Source organism: Pinus tabuliformis, chromosome 6 (assembly GCF_031772625.1).
Source record: "Pinus tabuliformis cultivar Carrire ecotype Pingquan chromosome 6, CPIR1, whole genome shotgun sequence".
NCBI classification, from domain to species: domain Eukaryota; kingdom Viridiplantae; phylum Streptophyta; class Pinopsida; order Pinales; family Pinaceae; genus Pinus; species Pinus tabuliformis.
This window is the reverse complement of record NC_142292.1, coordinates 1,726,134,108-1,726,152,340: the sequence shown is the minus strand read 5'-3', so window position 1 is coordinate 1,726,152,340 and position 18,233 is coordinate 1,726,134,108. Positions and strand designations below refer to the sequence as shown.

The window sequence follows — 18,233 nt, the reverse complement described above, 5'->3', positions numbered from 1 at the left end:
CATCAAAGCATGCTTCATTCAATATGTTATTTGGGTCCCTCAGATTTTGTAAGGTCCGTTTCAATGTTTTCGTTAATTGGTCAACTAATAAATATATAATTGGCCTTTAATTGATTTCTATGACACACACCCATTATAAAATTATATTATGATGAGAAGGGTTATAATATATACCATGTAAGTTAATCGATTCAAAATATGATAGTTTGTATAATGTATTTAGAAAAAGGTATATATATATGTATGGGGTCAAGTGATATATATAAAAACTAACTGTATTCATAATAGTTTTTTTATATGTATATACGTGTGAAATGAAAGTAACAATAAAAAGTAACATATATAGTTTATAATAGGATAAAAAATAATATAAGTATATTACATATTATATATATGTTAATTTAGTGTCCATTTAGAAGTTTTATATGATAGTATGTGAAATTGAAAGTAAATCAAGGTTTATCAGTTTTACGAAGAAAGTAGTGGTCAAACTAAGGTGTTATTGTAACAAAAGCAGTCAAACATAGAAACAGTGGGTGGAATGCACCAAGATCCATTAATTTGAAGATTGTCAAAAGATAAGGCAATGAAACTAGATGTGGAAAACCTCTCAATCAAAGCAACAATTTTGAAAGGTCGTAGCATAATGTATCAAGTCATGGTGACGTAAGGGGGATGGGATTCCCTCTATGGAATATGCCACTAGTCATAACATTTGCATGCCTTGAGTTCTTATGAAAACCAATGAACATTGAATAATCAATAGAATGACACACATATAACAAGGATATATGAAAAACACCTCCCATTAATGATGCGATGATACCTAAATGATGAAAGAAGTTTTGATCAAACATGTGACCTAGACATCGTACCAAACCTTGGAAGATAAAAAAGTGTAGAAAACCAGTTAGTGAATCCATCAATCAATCAAGTGCAATAAAGGGATACGTTTTCAAAAATTTCAATGGGGGGACCTTCATTGTATTAAAAAATGTAGGGGAGGTGTTGGCAAGCCAAAAACACTCAATCTCACTCATTTGTGTATGTGGATACCTATAAGGCCTAATGCCAGGTGGCACCCTTCCAGGTTGCAAATGGATAACATGCTCATGATGTCAAGCAGGGGAAGACCCTTAAGAATATCTCCAAACACCTTAGAATGATTGTTAATAAATTTTTGGAGATCCATTGGAGCAAAGGATATAGATGTTTGAACATCTTGTGAACACAATTGTGAAATTACAGCTTGGTGTCCCTTATTTAGCAATTTTTTCATGCTATTAGAGCTTATCACTTTATTGGGTTTCCCTTGTATACCTCTAAGCTCAATTTCCTTTCCATTTGAAAAAAAATGTTATGAAAAGATCTTGAAAATTAAGGGTCACTATTCCCAGTGATCGTAACCATTGGACCCTAATACAACATCAACACCGCCCATTTGGATTGAAATCATGGGACTAACCAAAAAATACTCCCCCATATTTATCTTAATATTAGGGCACTTTCCTAAACAATTTATGATATCTCCATTTGCAATCATTACTTGAAATTTTGGTGTTGGATATACAAAGAAATTAAAAAGTTTTGCCAATTTGTAATTGATGAAGTTATCGGTACTATTTGAATCAATCAATATTGTGACCTTTTTCTTTATGATATATCCTTCTATGTTGATGGTTTTTGGAGTACTTATGCCATCCAATGCATAACAAGAGATTTTTTCGGGTAGTCTCTTCAAGAAATAGATCTTGAGAAGTTTCCACTTCTTGATCTTCTTCATCTTCACAGTCTATGTAGAATAATTTATTCTAATTGAATTTATGCCCCTTATTATACTTGTTATTACAGTTGAAACACAATCCCTTTCCTCTTCTTTCATCCATTTTCTAAGGATTCAACATTGTTGGTTTAAGAGAGAGAATATGATTTCCTCTATATTTATTAGTGACCAATTTTCTAGTGGCCATATTTTTACTTTCAACTTTCTTTTCTAGACTAAAACCATGCTCTAGATATTTAGGTTGAAAAAGACACAACTCATGTTAGATGCTTTTCTTTAAAGTTCCTATAAATAGGTCTAACAAATTATCCTCTAAAATATTTTTTACTTTGAGACTCAACTTTTGGTATTATTGAATGTGCTCTGTAATTGGACCCTTTTGTTGAAGATTTACCAATTAACTAAAGAATGTATTGCTCTTAATATCCCCATAATGTGTTATTAATTCTTCTGTAAATATACAACAAGATATAACATAATCTTGTTTCCTTTCGCAAAGTCGTTGATACCATACATGTTGGTCTTGTTCTAAAAATAGGGATGCATTATTTACCTTTTGTAAGGATTTTTTCTTCTTAGGGCTACTCTTTCAAAAGATACTAGATCGATTGGAATGTCATATGCACGAACTACATATTGATCTCTAATGACACATGAGATATCTATGAGATAAAGGCTTCTAAATTTCCTAACGATAGACCTTTCAGCTTCCTGAAATTGCTTGACACTTTCTAATGTTTTTGGTCCTTTGAGATAGATCTGAGGTCTTAGAAGAAATTTGATTTCACACCTTAGATGCACGGACGTTCGGTCTCATTCCTAAGGTTTCTGATAATCTAGTATATATTAATTTATGGGATTGACCTTAATCTATCTTCTTTGATCTTAAAGCCAATAATTCAGTATCACTTTCTACATAGTTGTTTATTCATATATTTCACAATTCTCAAGCGTAGATACTTTCTCTAGCGCAGTGATCAATGTCCTGCCTTTTTTTTGAACTTGTTTCCTAGACATATCACAAACCATAAGTAATTATAAGCTAGCCCCTTATTATCACCATTCTAGATTTTGAGGCCATAACTTTTGGAACAAAAGTAACTTGTTTATGCCATATATGAACCCTAATATAAGGTGTCTCGATCTTGAGCTCTGCTGGCAAAAAGAGATCAACACATTTCCTTGCATAGGCTTAGATGTGATCTTCAACTTCCTTGCCTCACCAAAGCTCTGATACCATGTTGAAAAATAGAGTGCAATGGATACAAGCACTATTTTTGAATTATGGTAATTACTTGTGAATATATATTATAGTTCTTTTATCTTCATCAAACAATCACACTTGATAAATTAAACCAATAACCATGAAAGGAAAGTACAAATCACAATGTTGAAAACATAGGTTGTCAAAAAAAATTAGCTCCTTAGAAAATTTGGCCTCTTTCTTAGATTGCTTCCCACATGTGAGAGAGAGAGAGATATGTGATTCATAAGGGAGTGAAAAATGAAAAGTTCAAGTGTATTTTTATAGTGATTTTAGGGTGCCTAAGAGGCATGCCTCTTTGCAAATTAAATCATGTCTCTTTGCAAATCAAATTTTGGTAGGTAGTAACCACTAGTCAATTGCACATTTACATTTTTACTCATATTTGTTAACGTGTTAAAGAAAGTGTAAATAATGGTGTGAAATAAATCATGGTAAGTACATATATTTACATCTTGTTCTTTGTCCCATTTTTCACCCAAATACTTGCTTAAATTATGGTGGGTAGTAACTTATAGTAAATATGTTATTTACGTGAGTATGAGCTATTTTCAAGGATTTTAATTTTAGGTGGTTTTGTTGATTTCATTTATTTTCTTTCTTCTATTTTAAAATTTAATTTTCTTTTGTAAACATAATATTATAAATACATCAAGGATTATTAAGATCGGCCATAGCTACAGTTTTCAATAATTATGACCATAATTGCGAAATGTCATTCTTCTTCAGATATACTACCATTGGTTTGACTAAAATTTGTGCACTCCATCGGAAGATATCCAATCTACAAAATTAATAGCAATTATTGAAAAAACCCTAAAAAATTGCCAATAACTTCACTTCTCGAATCCTGTTTTGGATGATATTTTTTTGGAAATAGGTATTTTTCAAGAGGAATTTAGTCTTGGACTAGGCTCTCCAGATTTTGCACATAAATTTTCAAAATTTGATTTGAATGTAATCATCATTTTTTTTCCATCTAAAAAGACCAAAAAAAAAATCTCTCACTTTATGTCCAAAAACTCTCCAACTTCATACCCAAGAAAAAGGTCTGATACTCATAGTAAAAATTCAAAGATACAAGAGAAAATGATCCTTAAAATTTTTAAGATAAACCCTAAACACCAAAGATACGAAATAATTCACCATGAACAACCAAATAATATAAAAAGAAGAACTCTTAAGATTGGGAAAAACCATCAAATACTCCTTATGGAAGAAACCATTGCATAAGCCATGCTTGCTACAAGAGAATACAATCCAAAACCTCTACAATACAATGATATGCATGTATATTTATACTTTCGCATGAGTATTCCTATGGGCCTATGCGAGATACTGCTATTATGCATGTATATTTATACTTCCGCATGAGTATTCCTATGGGCCTATGCAAGATACTGCTATTATATTTTTTTCTTTTAATTACATAGTGGGCTTATTCCATTATTATGGAAACATTACATTTGTTATCCCCTTGGGCACCTCCGTAGGTACCCCATATTATCCTCCTTAAGAACATTACACAACAAATTGATAGAAGTGAAGAACCAAAAGATCAGATAACAAGGAAAAAAACTAGGGTAAATCTCATAGTAAAGTGAGTAGGCAATCTAAAAACAAAAAGTAAGACCAACAAAACAGAGGAAAACTACCCATTTTGGCCAAGAAAAACGAAGCAACGAGAGCACAAGTGCAAGAAGGATAGAGATTATAGTGAACCAATTGGATCTCTATAGGTCCAAATTAATTGTGCCACCCTCCTTTATCATATATCTTTTACTTGTCCATTCAGAGATACTTTAATTAGTTATACTTTTTATGTTGAGGGCATCATCACAACAAAAACCCTCACCATGCTTACCTTGAAGTGAGTTCTTCTCCATTTCCCACCGATTAACTTTGAACCTCCCTTGAAGTATCATGATAACAGAGTAACACCACAAAAATCACCCCAAGGAAGGATCAAGAAGAGGACTACTAGTTTAAGCCTCTTCCCTTCATGGTAGAGGCATTATTACATGGCATGAGAACTTGATCTTGTGTTGTCTTGTTCATTTAGTTTGAGGCAGATGATGTAAAATTTGCCTTGCCTCAACTTCCAAGGATGTCTCAAGGTCTTGATTTGTGGAGTCAACCCTTGTATTTTCCATGTTATCTACTAGGTTGTCTTTCATTTTTATAGTGATAGGTTATTATTGTTTGTAGCAATAATGTTGTTAGAAATAACTCTTCTTTTAGATTTGATACTCTATGCTAACAACTTATTTTGTACTTTATACCTTCTAAAAAAAAAAAAAAAATCAAGTTCCTAAAGGAAGTGCAACTTTAGATGTATTTAGGAAGGTTCTCTAGTGTCATCACAACTCTTCCACTCACTTTGTTTTTTTTCTTGGCACTCATGGTGAAATCCTTAAAATTATTAGTTTAAGATATTCCTCAGAAATAAAGGGATGGTGGATTACCAAGATTAGTGTCTATCCAATTGGTTAATGAAGTCAAGGTCAAAGAACAAATGGTTTTAGATATTATGAAAAAACCATAATTAAGTCATTTACTATTGTGCCATAATTAGTCCAAAACTAAATTTTGGATTATGCAAAAACAAGTGAGAGCCCTTATATAAGATGCACCATCACAACCATGAAATTTCAACCAAGATACTACGCAACTATTGAACAAAGAAAGAATAACCACAATATGCAATCCAAAATGATGTAGATAAAGTAGGATAACATTTTTATTGAACAACCAACCACCAATACATCATTCTTGAAATTTGATTTCACAACAAAATAAAGAGAACCATATCATGTCACATTTAACCTTTTTTCAACTAAAATAGCTCTAAAAAAATAGAGTAAACATTTCTCATGTTGGGGCCCCAGAGTCACACTATGTTGTGATATAGTGTAGAGCCTGTGAACGTCTAAGTGTGATCTTAGTTTGCTATTATGATTATGGTTTTATGTTGAAAATTTGCATGTGAAATTATCTATCGTTAGTTTAAATCTCCTTGAATCTATCTCTGTGTTCTTTAGGTCTAATGTTCTAACTTGTTTGTTCTTGGTTTCGAACTTCAATAAGAAAAATAAAGATGACAAGAGTTACAACAAATAAGATTGTATATTAATGTTGATTTTTGTGAATGTTCTTTGTGGAATGACTATATAATTTTTCCTTAAATCTTGTTGATGTTTAATGTGTTTAATTCAAGTTTAAGTATCATGCACTTTATTTTCCCCATAAATCTATCACAAGAAAGTAAAGGAACATGAAGAACTATTTTCAACCATTTGAATCAGTGTCTAAATCTTTGCTTGTGTATGTTTGTTTCTGTGTTAAATGCAATGAAATTATTCATAATCTAATTGATATTCATTGTGCATTTGAAAATCTGAACATCACATGCATTCAACATTCATCATGGGTTTCTTTCAAGAAAGTACAAATTACAATGGATAAACCCTCATTCATAATAAGCTCTAATGTCTGTTTAAAATTCAATTTTCTTCTAAGAATCTGGATAAAGGGAAACACCATTAACCATTAAAATAATTTTGCTAGATAGAATTTCCACCAGTGTTCATTGGAGCCTTCATGAGCTTTGTGTTTGACATAAAGAACTAAAAAAATTTGGAGAAAGTGAAAAATGGAGGACAGACCTTAACCAATTCAAAAGAGAAACTAAGAATTCCTTTAAACATGTTAAAATCATATGGGTAGCTGAGCAATTAAGAATTTAACCACAAGATAACACAATATTTTGAATTTTGTCATTTCATTAAAATCATTGTAAAACTCATCAAAAAAGGCAAGATACTCTTCAACAATTTTGATAAATTTTGCAAAAATTTAAGCAAACAATCATACTGATTAGAAAATTCACTTCAATTTGACAATCCCATTTCAGTCTCATAACAAACTAGGTTTATAACATAATTTTCCATGAAAATCCTTGAAATTATATAAATCTTGTGCAAAACTTCAAAATATAAGGTGGGTTCAAAGAGTTACATGCATGAGAAGATCTGGCAACCAAAAACTCACTTCAGAATTCCTTCCTTAATAGCTTCAAAACTCGAAGCAAATTCTAGAGAAAATATGACAAAGTTTCCCTTACACCAGAAAATCCCCCCCCCACCCCCCCTTGAAAATACAAAATGAGGCCTATATATATAGGAACTCAGGACTCAACACCCTACCCTAAACCATTAGTGGTATTTGGAAAAACACCAAGAATCTCTACAAAATGCCAGTCATATTGTAACAAACTTCTTCTAGAAGTTTCTTGAAAAAACTGCCAGTTCAATGGTGGGTCCCTTTGAATTTGGTTGTAGTAGATTTTCTCTCTCCCTTGACTGTACATTGGGTATTCTTTCTCTCTCTGCCTGGGCGCTTCCTGGATTGGGTGCTACCTTGGCTGGGCTGCTGAAGGTGTCGATGCTACCAATGCTAATGTTGATGGTTGGGGCCATGCCTGCTACTGTGGTGGAGACCTTGAACTAGAACCTGCCTCTGTTGATGCCACCTGTGACACTGGGTAAATCCACTTTGAATGGCAAACTTGTACATATCTAACATGCATTCCCATTCTTTACCTAAGGGAACATCACACAACTGTGCGTCCAAAATTGCACCTTCCAAGGTTGTGACTAGTTCATAATCAATCTTTTATTGTTCTTTAAATCTGCTTTTCAGCATGAACAAAAGTTCAAAACAATCTTCATATAAATTGACAATATACTTGCCTTGTAATGGGTGATCTTCCTCCCCAAGGCCTCTTTGATCTTCTTTAATATCATTCAAGGTTTTCATAAGGGATTCTTTGGAATACAAATCTCCATTCCCATCAAAGAAAGGTGGGGACTTTCTTTTATACAACACTTCATATCTACCTTTAAAATCGTGTACCTCATTGGCCATCGTTTCCAGATTCTTTTCTACTAATGCTATCAACTTTTGCTTCCTTTTATGATTGGTTAGCCCTGGCTACCAGATGGGATCTGCTGAGATTTTCCTTTGTAACTTCTTCCTTAGACATATGATTGAGAAAATTTATAATGACTCCAGCCTTGGTCGGGGTTTCTCCAACGATGCCCTTAAGTGCATTCATTTCCTTGCATGCCACCTTGACAATTTATATATTTTCCTGGATCAACCTTAGGTGACCCCAACGTTTGTCTACTAGCTTCATGATTTTATCCCAAATGATCCTTTTAGCTACCTTGAAAGTTGATTTGCTTGGATGCTTCCTCCTTAGAACTTCTAGTTCAACATCAACCTTTTCACTATATTCTTGTGCTCAATACATATGTATCTTAGTGCTTTCAAGCTCTTCTTCCTTAGCTTTTAGTTCCCGCTCTTGACTTGAGAGCAAAGTTTGTAGCTTCTTCGCATCCTCTAACACTGTTAGGGATTCCACCTACCTTATCAATACTTATGAGGTCTGTTGGGACTGCAGATTCTCATATGTCTTCTCTTTCATCCCTTGGACCTGCATCTCTAGTAGCATAATCCAATCCTTGTACTCCTTTTTCTTTGTGAGTGCATTGTGCAACTTAACCCTTAATTCTCGGGTCTCTTTCTCCATTGTTGCTAGCTTAACTATTTGCACGATATGCATAATGGGAATCTTGAGCAATTTTTTCATTGAGGCAATTTGCATGTCCTTTTCCTCCAATACCTCCTTATATTTCTTAAAATCCCTAGGGAACGTGGCCAAATGTGTGATTTTATCCTCTAGGGTTTTAATCTTCATCTTCTTGGTCCTACTGCCCATTCTCTCATATTTCAATTGATTGATGGCCTTAGTATACAAATCCTGCAACTTTTTGGTCGTAGCATTTGTCGATGCACCATGTGAGTCACTTGCAAGTTCAAGTCCATGAGATCAGTACATGGAATATTATATGTGTGCAAGGACATTTGGTGGACTTGGTAGTCTGACATGGACATTGTTGTCTCCACTTCCGATTGTAACACAACCATCTTGAAAATGCCCCTTTCATAATCTAATGCACTCTTACGCTGCATTGCAGGAAATGGTTGATTCTTCACAATTCTAATGTCTCTCTTCCTCTCTTTAGAGGCTTGCTTGGCTATTTTTATGAATTGTTATACAATTGACACGTGCCCAGGCTTGGACACCTCTCCTGATTATGTTGCCTCCGAACCTGACATGGTGCAGGTTGTGGTCTCCTCAGTAAATGCTTGTTTTGATGGAGTGGCCAGTGGACTATTGTATAATATCAAAGCCCACAACTATGTCTCCTCATCATATTCATCATCCTCCTCTCCACCTGCTTTACCTGTCTTGACTCCCTTTGAGCTAGGATCCTCTCCTTCATCAACCTCCATAGGTTCTAAAGTGCTTTGTTTCTTGCCAGAGAGGTGAGAGAAGTCTGACTCAGTTGGATGTAGGATGGCATTGACTTCTTCCCAAGTTGATTTGTTTACACAATCTTCTACCATGAGATTCAAATCATGTTTATGGTTCTCTCGATCCTTATCTTTTCTCAATTCATAGATGAGATTATGTGGATCATACCTCCAGGGTCCGGCTTGTGGGAAATCAAAACCTTCCAATATCCTTTCCATGAGCTCCAAAACATTTCTTGAATTCACACAAAATGATCCCACCTTATGAGGAAGATGGAACATGATTGTTGCTTTCCTTGAGGTGAAATATACATTGTCATTGGTAAATCTTTGTTGGATGTATTCCAAAGAAAAAATGTGAGGGGTTAGGAATGCAGGCAATTGATATGGTTGGCCTTCAAAACCATATATTTTGATGATTGTGTAGTCCTTGAAAAGGTACTAGTCACCAACTCTAGTGTCTGGGGTAAATTGCAACTTTTCCCTAAGGAAAGAAGGGACTCTAGGCATGGGTTGGCCTTGCAAAAGAGTATGCACAACTAACCTGAAGGAAGAAATATAATCAAAGAAGCCTTGCTTGTTTTTCAGCTTACGAACCATGGGTACCCACTCATAATCTGGTAATAAAGAATTGTACTCATCGACCATTCTGGGTTTTAGATGCTCTATATAAGGGTATTGTTGATGTATGAACAAGTAGACTAAATAAGCTTGGTAGCGAAAGGACTTTCCTTCCCCAAACTCTATCATCTAGAAGTGTATTTCATATGACATAAATTGTGGGAAATCAAATTTGGTGCAGGGTTTGGTGATTGGATGGCGCAAGGATATCAAAAGACCTAGGATGGTCTCAATTATATAGACATCAGTATCAAGACCCACGACTTAGGCAACCATGGGGAAATACAACTTTGACACGGAATCAAAAGTCGTGATATGGTAAGGGGGATGACCAGATGGAGGGACCAATCCTCCTTGGACAAAATTGTTAACCATTTGTTGTTGGATTTCTGGTGAAGTTGATCCACCTTTCTTTGATTTCCTCTTTATTTAGCTTCTGTAAGTTTGTCCTGTCAGGAAATGGCAACATGTCTGCAATGGCCTCTGGAGTTATTCTAATTATCTCCTTGCCATCTTGGGATCAGACAATCACTCTTTTGTCTGGAAAGTACCTGCATGCACACCAAGTCACCATCTCCAAAAAATGGAACACCTGTTGGACAACAACAAAGACTAGATTTGATGCATGCATATTATTGTGATCTCCTATCACTTCACTGGTGTTCAACACAATCTGAATGGTTGTCTTCATATCATTTGTAGCCAACATTGGGTCTCAGACATCTGCCTGTCTATCAACAAAATAGAGTTCTTTGGCTTTCCCTTTTGTCTGGACATCAGTGGAACTTTTAGCTGATGAGGGAGCCATTGGAACAAGGGCAATATGTTAAGAATAGCTTGCTGACTAAAGAGGGATAATAGGACAAAAGAAAAATTCTCTCAGCAAATCAGGTTGTGCCTCATGGCAAAAGTGGATTAGACAAAGGTTGGGGGAAAAATCTTTTTGAATTTCAAAATTTAGACACAGTGAAACTAACTAGCATGCACAAGACAGTCGAATTTGGGTTGTCTTGAGCAAATTGCGCTGTGATTGAGCAGGTATAAGAGTAAATTAGGCTTGGTGATGCATCTGAGGGGTCAATTGAGCGAGAGAAGGGTTTTATTTGCCAAAACAATGAATTTCTCACCGCGAAGCATGCGTTTTTCACCAAGGGCTAGTGTTTGTCTTTTAGGACTTTATTCGCGTGAATTTGGCAAGTGCAAGCCGTTAAAATGTTGATTTCATAGGCATAGGACACATCAGCGATTTAGATTTGAGAATTTGAGCTTCAAAGACAAGGAACTTAACAAATGACTTCAACTATGCGCATGAGTTGAGCTGGAGGGTGAACTAGACAAAATAACAAAGAAAATGGACCCTTCGACGCTTTATTAATTTTTTTTGGCTTGGACATGTGGCAAGACCAAATTGGACAAAATTTTGGCTGATGTCAGCAGGACGCGAGCTCGACGTGGAGTGTTGACAAGGCATGCTGACCAGGTTGACCGAGCATGGCACGTTGGGTGGCAAGGTACAGTGGTGACATGGCTAGCGTGGCATGGAGGGTAATGTGGTGGGATGCGTGGCGACCTTTGTGTCATTTCACAACCTACCGGTGAAAGTTTGCAAATGGTGCGAACAACGCAAGGGAGCGCCACGTCTCCCCTCGTGCCCTTTCATCGAGTTAAAGGGTGTGCAACTTGGTCATGCGAGGGCGCATGAGTCGTCAGATCACCCAGTGTGCCCACTGTCTGATCTAGGGCGCCAGGCAAGTCCGCCCTCTGACACTCCATGCTTGTGCCACTCTGTGCCTGTGTCAGGGACTGCCAAAAACTTCGTGCCTGAGCCTGTTTTTCAACACCCACCGGGTAGGGACCCTTGCCTTTGGCTCATACAATTTTTTTAATTATTGAAAGTTTTAAGCCTAGTCTTCTACAATTCAAGTTTGGAAGCGCCCTTTTAACCTCTGAAATGCCCTTGGAGGAGATTTCAAGGTGACATGATCAGGTGCCAACACCTCAATAAAAAATTATAATAGCAAATGCCTTTCAATAATTCAAGATTATATCAAGGATTAGGGAGAATTTACCTCTACCCTAGTCTATTCTTACGTGACACATTTTCCCTTCTGCAAAGACCCTCATCATCCACGAAAGAGAAAAAGGGAGATAGAAAATCTCACGAAAGAGAAAAAGGGAGATAGAAAATCTCACATGAATTTATGTTTAACTTATGCCTCTCAAAATACCTCAACTAAGCTTGGAAGGGAATCCCACACTTCCAACCCTGCCTTCTTCTCCTCTATTATATCCTTCAAATCAACTCTATTTTATAAAATAATGTTTCTTTTTAGAAGACCCTAGAATCCTCATTGAGTTTTCTTTTTGTGTGGATAAAATATGTCCACATTGCACTCATGATCTTTATGATTCATGAGAATCCTTTATAACATGCATTTAATATTCATTTGAGGGTTTGACCATGTTAAAATAATGCCACATGGCATTTCCTCATGTAAAGATCCTCCTCCAAATATGTAGAAATTACCTTGGACAATGTGCCCTTACCCTCAAATACCTCAGAAGGTGAAATATGCCTCCACATATAAAGAGGTACTTATGTTGAAGAACCAATTCCAAGGCGCACAGATTTTAGGTGCATTCAACTTAATAATGGGCATTTTTTAAGGAATGCACGTGAAGATATATTACATAATGTCGTTACCCCCCAAAGTTATCCTTCAAGGGGAAAAACCCCTCGAAATACGTGGGATTTTCTTCAAATAATGTGCAGTGCTCCATAGAGTCACTTTAATATGCTTTAAATGCCATCTTGCACACAACATACCTCGTAAAGGGGATATATTCATGGTCGAGCCACTGAATGTCCCTCTCTTGTAACCCATGGAGTGGGATGCTCCACATCAAATGACTCTTATTTGACCATCCAAATGTCTCCAATGCCACATGTCATCATTCTAAGGGAGGTGTTCCTTCCTTAGCTTCTTTTCACCACTTGTCATGCCTTGGGCTTCCTCCAAGTTAGAGCACTTGCTGCTTTGGTCTTTGTCTTACATATGACATGCTTTGAACCACTCATAATTTAGAGCATTCCCTTTCTAGGGATATGTTTGGTCCTTACCCTGTGCATAAACCATACTTTGGACACCTAGAGGTATGATGTTCATCCTCTAGGGTTTGCTTGCTTGCCTGCATCCTCCATCTATGTGGGTTAGTGTCTTGGGTGCAATGGAACAATGCTCTTGATCAATGATGTAAAAGATGGTGTAAGCCACATAACCATGCCTCTAAATCGATGTGAAATGTGTCCAAGTGGAACCGCATGGTGAAGTGTCTTTAAAAATATCTCCATTAATACTTTCCAAATCTTTCCCTATAACTTGTGGCTCCCATTGAACTTAAGGATCTGCTGCACCGGTGAGAGAAGAAAGGCCATTGAAAATGTGAAAAAAACCATGCATTTTCAAGGGTAACACACTTGCTCACTAGGTTGGATTGGACAATGTACGGAATAGAATGTGGCATTAAAAATAACTTGTTATTTTTAAGGGAAGGCCTATTGTTGGAGGTTTTTCAGTATCATTTATCATCAAAAAATTGTTAACTGGTTTTCCATAAAAGTTCTATATCAGTCTATGCTTTGGTAGACTTAAAATTGGTTATACTATTCAGCCTCATAACAGCAAAAAGATTTTACCATGCATAATTTTTTTGGCATTAAAAATCTTCATATTCATAAACAAATACTTTATCTTTTTTGTTTTGAGCCCAAAAAGTTCAAGAGCCAATGGTAACTCCATCCTCATTAAGCACCCATGTTGTTGCTATAGCTCTGGAGGTCACACTGGCCACTTATGGACTGATACTTCATACGTGTAAGTGTGCATAAGCTGAAACACAGTATAGCCCGTTGGGGGTCTTTCTGTCTCCATGAAATAAAGATACATTAGCACCGATCATGGAATGTAAAATACCGGAATTATTTGGGCCATTGAGAAGTCTCATACAATTCATAGTCCTAGCCACTACGGCCCATCCAGTTCCACTGCACCCAGTCAACTCGATTCTATCCATTCAAACAATTCACCAAGGTCAGAATATGCCTTGCGCTATAGCAGAGATGCAAAAGACAGTACTGTGCAGCAACAGAACCATTCTTAGCCTGCACTAGAAACCCCTGCTCTGAGTGTTGGATATTGCCAGATATTATCTATGCTACTGATCACCCCAGCAGTCCCGTGATACCCAATCAACATGCGTACATTTCTTACATTTAGCCGATGAAGCTCAAGGCTCAGAGTCCAGACATATCTCTGTGCTTAATAGGCACCCACATTCTCACCAAGGCTTGGGAGTTATGTACTGGCCATGACTCTTCATAGCTAGGGTAAGACAAACCAGATTTTCACACACATTGCCATCAGAAAGAAAGTGAACAGATCCTTTCCCTGGCAGTAAAGGGTCAACTTCGTTATTATGTACGCCTATGCTAATAGTGTGTGCTTAACATCACCGATACAAACAATATGCTATAGCAGAGATGCTAAGGGCAATACTGTGCGAGAACAAAACCATTAATTACTATAAGCTCTTGCTTTGAATATTGGATATTGCCAAATATGATCAATGATTCTGATCATTCCGCTGGCAGTCTTGTGATAACCCATCCATATGTCTATACTTTTCAACTTTTAACTGGCAAAACTCATAGGTCACATGGCATCTCTGTACTTATTAGGCACCCACATGGGAAGTCCATACTAGCCGTGGGTCTTCATATCTAAAGACTAAAATAAGACTAAGAGCATAAACCAACTTTCCTAATACACTGTCATCAGAAATAACAGCTATCGGCAATCCTTTCCTGGCAGTAAAGGCTCAACTTTGATAGTACGTAGGCCTATGCTTAAACCTTGTGCTTAACATCACCAATAATGACCACAACAGCACCCTCCATCCTAGAAGTGATAACAGACTGTTGGCATCCCTCACAATAATTTCTCTGGCAACAATGCTGGAGTTGTTATTGATGGCAGGATGACAGTCACCACATATTTAGGTTTCTTGATACTAGATAGAGCACAGAGTCATCCATGAAGTAACTGATAAGATTAGATGTGACCACTAGCTTCTCTCTGTCGTGACAAAGAATTTGCTTGTTCTGCTCCTCTTCCATGAAATGCAGAACAAATCTTGTATCAGGCAGAGTCTGCTGCCTTCGACTGCTGTGAAAAACTTTGGCGTAATTTTTTTCTGTTTGCGTGTATCACCGATCTCCTACAATGAAAACATGCACTTCATTATTGATCACGATCCAACTAGACCCAGGCTTCTTTCTTACCCTCCGGTTTTTCATCATTTTCCGCACATTTTCAGTGTCATCCCACCTGCCAGCTGCGGCATAAAGATTGGACAAGAGCACATAAGGTGCATCATCTTCAGGGTCCAACTCAAGAAGGCATTTTGCAGCCCACTCTCCTAGCTCTATGTTATTGTGTACTCTACAGGCACCAAGCAAACACCTCCACACAGCAGCATCAGGTTGTAGTGGCATTTTCTTTATAACATTTTCTGCCTCATCCAGGCGCCCAGCGCGGCCAAGAAGGTCAACTACACAAACATAATGCTCCATTGCAGGTGTGATGTGATAATATTGATTCATGCAATTGAAATACTGCCAGCCGTCATCCACTAGTCCTGCATGGCAACAAGCAGACAAAACACAAACTAAGGTGACATGGTTTGTGTTCATGCCAGAGTGTTGCATTTGCTCAAAAAGTTTGAGAGCTTCCTTCCCAGAACCATGCATGGCATATCCTGCAATTATTGTATTCCACGAGACTATGTCCTTTTGATGCAGTGTATCAAATAAATTGTGGGCTTTCTCTATACTTCCACATTTTGCATACATGTCTAAAAGGGCATTTACTACCAAGACATCTGACTGGAATCCACTTCTTTTTATTTCTTCATGAATCTCCATACCCTGTTCCAGAGCCGCCATTTCAGCACATACTTGAAGGACAACAGCAAATATTTTCGAGTCCGGCTTCAAACCTGTCCGCCTCATTTCTTGAAAAAGATTCAAGGACTTGTCACCTTGCCCACTCTGTGCATATCCTGTAATCATTGCAGTCCATGAAGCCACGTCTCGTTCCGGTATTTCCTGAAACAGTCTCAAAGCGTCATCGATTTGCCCGTTCTGTACATAACCTACAATCATTGATGTCCACGAGACAACATCTCGTCTGGGCATCCTCTCAAAGAGCTTCACGGCTTCATCAAGTTGTCCATCCTGTGCATATCCTGCAATCATTGTATTCCATGAAGCACCAATCCGCTTAGGCATTTTGTCAAACAGCTCTCGCGCCTTTTCTATGCGCCCACATTTTGCATACATATCCATCATAGCATTCTCTACAAAGACATCAACCTGATATCTATCTTTACATATTTCTTCGTAGATTTCAATACCCTGCTCTAGAGATGCTAAGTTAGCACACGCAGAGAAAACGCTTGCAAAAGTTTTTGAGTCCGCCTTCGCACCTGCATCTCGCATTTCCTGGAAAAGCTCCAGGGCCTGCTCATAATGCCCATTCTGTGCACATCCTGAAATAATGGCGTTCCACGAAACCACATTCGGTTCCGGCATGTTATGAAATACCCTAACTGCCTCATTAACAAGCCCATTCTGAGCATATCCTGTAATCATTGTATTCCACGAAACCACATCTCGTTCGGGCATTTTCTCAAACATGCTAAGTGCTTCATTAAGACGCTTATTCTGTGCATAGCCTGCAATCATGGTATTCCAAGCAACCACATTTCGCTCAGGTATTTTGACAAACAGATCGCGCGCTTCATTAAGTCTTCCAAACTTCGCATACATATCCACGAGCGCATTAGCTACGTATACATCAGACTGAAATCCACTTCTAATCACATTTTCATGTACCTCTACACCCTGTTCTAGATTCCCCATTTTGGCGCAAGCTGGAATAATGGCTGCATATGTGAACTGATTGGGTTCAACTCCCACTGCTCGCATTTGGTGAAACAATGCCAATGCCTCTTCAGCAAATCCATGTCTGCAGTACGCTGCGATCATCACGCTCCAGGAGCACACATCTCGTTTAGGCATTTCGTCGAACAGTTTGCGAGCATCTTCCAGACTGCCACACTTCGTATACATGCTAACAAGGGTATTGTGCAGAATTGTTGTAGGCATAAAACCAATCTCACTCATGTGGGCATGAATTAGTTTTCCTTCTGACAGAGATTTCTTCTTAATGCATGACTGCAACAAAGAAGCATATGTAGACGAGTCTATGCGCAGGTGCGTGTCCCTCAAGATGATCAGTGCGTCTTGCGAGTGACTCTGATTGCATAAGAATTTTACATTCTGCGTAGAAATGCCGGGGCCGTTGCCTCTTCCACTAAGGTCACTTAAAGATTTTACTGCAAGTTTTGCAATGGGAAAGTAAAGCAAATGCTCCGTCCTCCTCCTTTGGTTTGCCATTGGCATCACTGGTATCGCTGTGCATTTTCCAAGAACAAGGGCTCTCATCTGGAGAAAGAAAGAAGTGTACCCAACCAAAGAAACGCTTAGGGTTGCATAAATTCAATTCTAGGTGGGATTTCATTTTTGCTGGTTCACTGGAGTGCGAGAATAAGCTGAGAAGTGACAAACTGGGGCAGAGGAGTGTGGGTTTAATTTTATTTAAATTTTTAATATTGTGATGTTTTAAAATTCCAATGAAAATTTTCAAAAATTCCAATGAATTATTTTTAAAGAAAATTGGGTTTATCCATTAATAAAAATAATAACGAGGTTGAGTTAGTTCGAAAATAATAATAAAACTAATCATTAACATTATCAAGTAAAAACAAAGTTTTTTTTTTTGGTATTTGATATGGGCCACATTAATCTTTAGCATGAATAGATTTTTGCTTATAGTGGCATTTGGTATGGGCCACATCAATTTTTAGAGTACCTTAACATAACACCATGTCACCATTTACTCTACACCTTATTGAATTTTGATGGAATTTAATTTTTCTTTCAAGAAAAATTAGAGATGATAGCTGTTGGAGGCTCCGCTCAGACTATTTAACATGATGAGCTAGATCTGTTTGTTCAACTTGTCCTGACGATGAACCACACTAGTTGGTTCGAAACGCGTC

At 37.3% G+C, this 18,233-nt stretch overlaps 1 pseudogene; it reads right to left on the bottom strand.

Annotated features, from left to right (window-relative positions):
* Positions 1-14,185: 14,185 nt before the first annotated feature.
* Positions 14,186-17,764, bottom strand: LOC149265708 (pentatricopeptide repeat-containing protein At2g13600 pseudogene; annotated as a pseudogene).
* Between the last annotated feature and the right edge of the window lie 469 nt (positions 17,765-18,233).